This window comes from Aptenodytes patagonicus, chromosome 1 (assembly GCF_965638725.1).
Source record: "Aptenodytes patagonicus chromosome 1, bAptPat1.pri.cur, whole genome shotgun sequence".
Taxonomy (NCBI): Eukaryota; Metazoa; Chordata; class Aves; order Sphenisciformes; family Spheniscidae; genus Aptenodytes; species Aptenodytes patagonicus.
This window is the reverse complement of record NC_134949.1, coordinates 143,390,766-143,396,791: the sequence shown is the minus strand read 5'-3', so window position 1 is coordinate 143,396,791 and position 6,026 is coordinate 143,390,766.

Genomic DNA, 6,026 nt, shown 5'->3' with positions numbered 1-6,026 from the left:
TTACAGAAGTTTTTAATCTCTAGCAGAATCCAAGTACCTCAAAATCCACTTTGCAAACATGTTTCAGTCTAGGCTTAGACCCTGTTTTTCTAAAAAGACAATTCAACAAAATACTAATGACTATCTAACGAGATTAAGCTTGGAATACTGCCTGAAACTCCATCCTTAATCCTTTGTGTTGCAGAAATGTTAGTGTGTGTGTAATATGGCAAATCTGTTTTTGTTCCACTGTTGGTACCTGTGAGTAGAAGGCAAGTTATGAACAGAGTTTAAACCTTATTTTGTGACTGCGTTTTAACTGTTAAAATGACAATTTCTGCCTGCGGGGGTTATTTAACACTGTTGGTATTGCTTTGTCGATACATTGTGATGATTCTCAAAAGACAATGGGGGGGGGATTCTGAAGGTCCAGTTAGTGTAGTCTTTATGCGAATAAGCTTTTATGTAAACTTCTCTTGAAGCTGCTATTGGATACAATATTACAAACTTGCTCTCATAACAACCAAAAAAACTTTTCTCAAAAGTAGCACCCTTTTGTGCTTCTTGACACTTTTAATTGACATGACTTCCCCGGACACTACCTCTTTGAATTTAAAACGTTTAGGTTCATATATTCAGTTATAGTAATGTGCATCTTTGACATCCCCTTCCTTACTGTCACTGCTCTTCTACTGCTTTCCTATTTTTATACCTGACTTTTTTTTTTAAGCTGAAGCAGTGCAAGAGACTTGCAAAAACTTGAACCAGATTGTGTAAGAGGGTAGTTATTACTAGTCGTAAAATACATAAGGACTTACCAGCGTGGCCTCCAAAATTTACTTTGAATGGAACGTTCAAGGGCTCACATGGCTAGGGGAAGCTTAATAGTACAGTTACACTGCTGATGTGAATCTGTAACTCTTTGAATGTCCTTGACTGATTACATTTTTGATGGAATTCACATCCATCTGAACTGATGAAAGAGGTTTCTGCACTTAGCTGTTTGTCATTCGTTGGTTGCTGTTTGTAGAGCTACTCATACCAATGTTTTCTAACCCGATTCAGTCAAAATGGCTGAGGTTAGCTGAAGAAATGTGAAAAGCTGACTGAAGCAGGCTAGGGAGCGTTCACATGGGCGAGTCTGCCAGCAGACTTCAGAGACTTCAGGAGCTGAGCTGAGAAAGCAGGTTAATGGGCAGTAATAGTTTACGCTGGCATAGCTGTTTGCATAACTCATGTGTGCTCTGGTTCTAAATTAGGGGGGGTTGTTTGTGTATTTAAGGAAACTTTACCAGTGTAATTATAGTGCGTACTTAAACCGGTAAATCTCTCCGCTGAAGGCAAGTCCTTGCACTTGCCTTCAAGAGTAGGCCGCTCCAACATGAGGTGTGGTGTAGGGTTTTCAATAAGACCATTCCTGGGAGAAGGCAGAGGACAACAATCGCTGCCTGGGATTAGAAGCAGGTAATGCAGCTGATGTGGCACGTGAAGTGTGCTGCCGTGTAAGTACCTGAGATGCTCGGTCTGCACAAATACTAGTAATTTCAGTACCTGCTCTGACTTTGTCAGCGTGAAGGTACCCGAGTAACTTGCCACTGTGCCACAGAAGTATGAAACGGACTGTAGGTGAAGTGCTTTACATAGATTGTAAAGATTACCACAGAAGAATATATTAAGAGAATATAACTTTAATATTCTTCAGTTTTATTCCTAATTTTAGGCTTTACTTTGTGCTTCAAAAAAAAAAAAAAAGCTGTTCTTTCATGTGCACTCTGCAGTTGCTGCATTGCCTTTCATTTTGCTACTGTGTTGCTATGTTTTTCAAGCTCCATTTCAAGCTCCTGTTTCAAAGCTCAGGCTCTCATGTAGTGTCTTCCTCCACTGAGATGACCGAGGCAGATGTGACCCAGTACTAATTTAAAGCATGTTCCCTGTCCCGTTCTGAAAGCAAGCTTATGCAGATGTTAGGGTTTCACTTGGCATTTGGTGTGGGCTAACAGCGTGTGTGTGGTCAGCAGTTAAGTCGGAAATATTTAGTGGGAACTTGTCAAACAGCAGTGCGGGATGGCTTTGCTCTGGATTATGCCAAGAGGAATGTCTGCAGTCAAAGAGGAAATAAACGGCTGATTGGAAATAAAAAGCTGTTACTGCTTTTCATGTTTGCATCATAAAAAGTGTTGCCAAGACATTTGGGAAATACACTGGGGAGATTGTTACTGGAGTTAAAATATGTATGTATATATTAAATCCTTCATTTCTTGAAAATTATACATTTTCCCCTCTGGAGTCTTAAGCGTGTCTCCCAAAAGTATGTATGCTGGCGTGGAAATAAGCTTTTCAGGGCAGGGGGGAAGGAAGCAACGTGTATGATCCTTACCCGAGTCTCGAGTCAAGCCTTTATTGTGGTAGTTAGCTGTACAAAAGCACAATGCTGACAGCTCTTGGACAGCCAGCCACATCTTAACTTCTGGCCTGGTGCATGTTTGATCGCTTTTAACTTCTTGACCTATTAACAGAGCTGGAAAGCAAGTTTGCACCTCAGGGTGCACAAACTCTACTCTAAATTCAAGGAGAAAATGCCAAATAGCCGTAACACAAGCATACTTAGGCCAAATGCATCAAGAAATACGTTTTTGTCCTGTGTACTCAAGAATCTGCTTTGTGATATGAGGTGATTGCATTTCATTGCATTAACAAGTCAAGTTACCTATTTATTTTTCTGTGTAAGTACATCTCGGTGTAATGAAGTTCCCTGGAACAACGGTTCTAGATGGTATGTTACTTCATAATGTGTTTGACCGTAGTCAGTACAACCTTGATGTGTTTACGTACTCGATTTTTTCACTTGCTTAGGAAACAGTGCATTTGGAGGGATTTTCAGCTTTTTGTATAGCTGCATCATTTCTCTGTATGAAATTAGTGAATACAATACTTCTACAGTCAGAGGTACCAATGCAGTGTTTTCTGCCTCAATTTTTGGTAGTTTTTCTTTCAACACCACCACCCCACCCCCCCAACTCCCAAATTAAAGTTTGGAATATATATTGCCTCGGGAAAATGCTATCAGCAATGACTGAGTGGCAGATGTAGATGCTTACTAAGATTAACTCAATGCATCCTCCCTATTGCATGCATTATGTATTTTCCCCTTCTAATTCATATAGCAGATGACTTTTTTGCATTAAGGCTAAGGATTATAGCAAGCTGAATAAAATCAGTGAAGTATAAACATGCTCAAAGGTGAAAAGGAAAAACCTGTTTTAAAAAAAAGGGGGGGGGGGGCAAAAAAAGTGCGTGTTGTTTTTCCTGTATGTCAGTTGGGAGTGGTCGCTCACGTCATGTGAAGTGGATAGCATCATCATAAAGGGAATGAACAAACCTGTGAGATGCAAATTGATAAATCCTGGCACTAATACAGACCTTTAAAAGCGTCTGCTAAGGAATGGAGTAATTTCTCTGCCGTTTCGTCGCTAGATGTGGCGGAAGGTTTTGATTGGGAATGGCTTTTTCTCTTACCAGTACAAGATATTGGATCTACTTCTGGGGAAAGCAACCCAGGTATTAAAGTGTTGAATCATACAATATGTTCATGGGGATATTTCAGTGTGATGCCAGAAAACAAAGTGTGTTTATATAGCGAGAAACGTAGAGAGAAATGTGTTTAGTTCCTGGCAAAATGAACAGCAGTAATGTACTGGTTGGGCCTCTAATATCTGTGAATGTTGAGTAGACGTTCAATTTATTAAACTTTTTCTAGTCTTTAAGCTATTAATAACTACCAATCTAACAATTAAAGTCCTTGAAACAAAGATATCTCCCAAGTACTTTCTTACTTTACTCCCTTTCTTCTTTCCTTGCTTATATTTTTCTAGTAGTCTTAGAAAATTACAAAAACATGCTTATGAGATTCATGGAGAGGAGGAGAATGGTTCTGACTCAGACTAAGCCAGTTGCACATAGTTTTTTAAGTGTTTAGATGTTTCTGATTCATTTTGAGGTATTAATCATCAAATATGTGTTAAATATATTTAGGATTTTATTTGTAGGCTCGAAAGTAGAGCCAAAACAAAAGTCAGGTGAATTGAATGGTGCGAATATCTAGTCAAGTTACCAGATAACTTAAACATGCCTGAAATCAGTTCTACTGTATGTATTTCCATGTCTTCTATTTTAAATGTGGTGCTCTGATTTGTCTTGGTTACGTGATGCCACATATTGTAAATGAGGGCCTTTCTCTAAAGCATGAAATTGATTAAATGTCAACATGAGTAACCAAAACATCAAATTTTGCCATAAATTTTAATTTAAATTTATGAAATGCTACCATCCCATGTTATGAGCAAAGAGACGTTCTGCCCTTCTTTTTGCAGAAGCTTCTTAGACATACAGTATACGATAAATCTGCTGCCACATGGCTGACCTGGCAAAGGTGTCGGTCTCAGTGGAATGATGGAGGGACCCCGCAGCTCTTCGCCAAGTGCCTTCAGCCTGCACAGAAGGTTCTCATGGTGTTCCACTGGGGGGCTGGGGCCATCGGTAAGCATGCCATGAGCGACTCCTCAGAGGGAATAAACCTTCGCAAGTTGCCTCTTACACCTGTATCTTAATGACAGCGGTACAGCGAAGGCTTCCATAGTTGATATTTAGTAAGAGTTTTCATGGCTTTACAACCTTCTGTTTTGTAGGCTGCTGAGTTAAGAAATCTAAAGTAGTTCTGTTTAGGTTTCATATGCATGACTGAGTAGGAGGTAGATTTTACTAATTGTTCTTAGTCCGAGTAATGAGGAATTTATTTTCTGTTGTTGTGAGTGACTACTGCAGTGGTAGAACTTCTTTGGCATCAGAGATTTGTGCTTTTTAAAAAAAAAAAAATCTATTAGAAACAGTATGAGTAGTAACTAATTGGACATCTCGTAAAGATTTTGCTAACTGGCAGATGGATGATATGACACATGTAATGTATATGCAGTATTGCCAACTGCAGGCATTAGAAATCATGAGTCAGACCCTTAAAAGTCTTGAGAGTGATTAAGAAAATGTGAAGATTAACTCCTGTTCTTTGGGCCCCAAGGGTAATATGAGTCAAGCTTATGACAAGGCTTGCTTGAGACTTTAGAAAGGAAAACTGAGGTTTTTTTGGCTAATCGCATGTCTTTTAGAGTTGGAGCTTTAGGGAAAAAGAAAGGCACAAAACCTTGCAAGACTGGCAATAAAATGATGATTCGGCAATGCTCTAATAGAGCAGGATGCCATTAATTTGAAAATAATCAGAGACTGAATTTATTTTGTGAACATCTGTGAACATAACACAAGCCTCAGATAGCAAGGTTTTCCGGGTAGGGCGGTTATATCTGCTAATCTACAAAACAGTCTGCCTTTGCCAAAGGCATAAATCTAAATTTCTAGATTCAATTTTTTTCACTTGTTTGGAATGACTATTAATAAAGTGAGGGAGATAAATTGTTTACCATAGTAACTGAATTACCCTGTGCATGATGATGAAGTTGATGAAATCATGCATTGGAAGAAAACAGGAAGCAAGACGAAAACTCCACTGTTTCTACACTGTATGTGCAAGACTAATATGTTGTTTATGTTGTTAGGCCCACTTGTTGAATTATTTGTCTCTCTCTGGTTTTGATGAGAGAGACAACAAGTTTCCTTCAGAAAGGAAAACTGAGGTTTTTTGGCTAATCACATGTCTCAGAGTTGGAGCATTGGGGGGGGGGGGGAGCACAAAACCTTGCAAGACTGGCAATAAAATGATTCCAGTCACTGTTGCCTTAGGCCCAGCTCTGTCAAAGACAGTAGGTGTCTAAAGAAAAATCTAGACTGAGGTCAGATCTCTGTAAGCCAAAAGGAGCAATCCGCAAATCCTTTCTCTTTCCAAATCTAGTACAGCAATCTGTATGGCTGTAGTTGCCTAAGTTTTTCCAGTGAAGTTATTTAAATATTAAAAAGCTGAACTGAGCTTTTTGCACCCGTGCCAGGTTTGCAAGGCCATTTGGGCTGTACAGATTGAGCACCAATCTTTCCACTTGCATCTG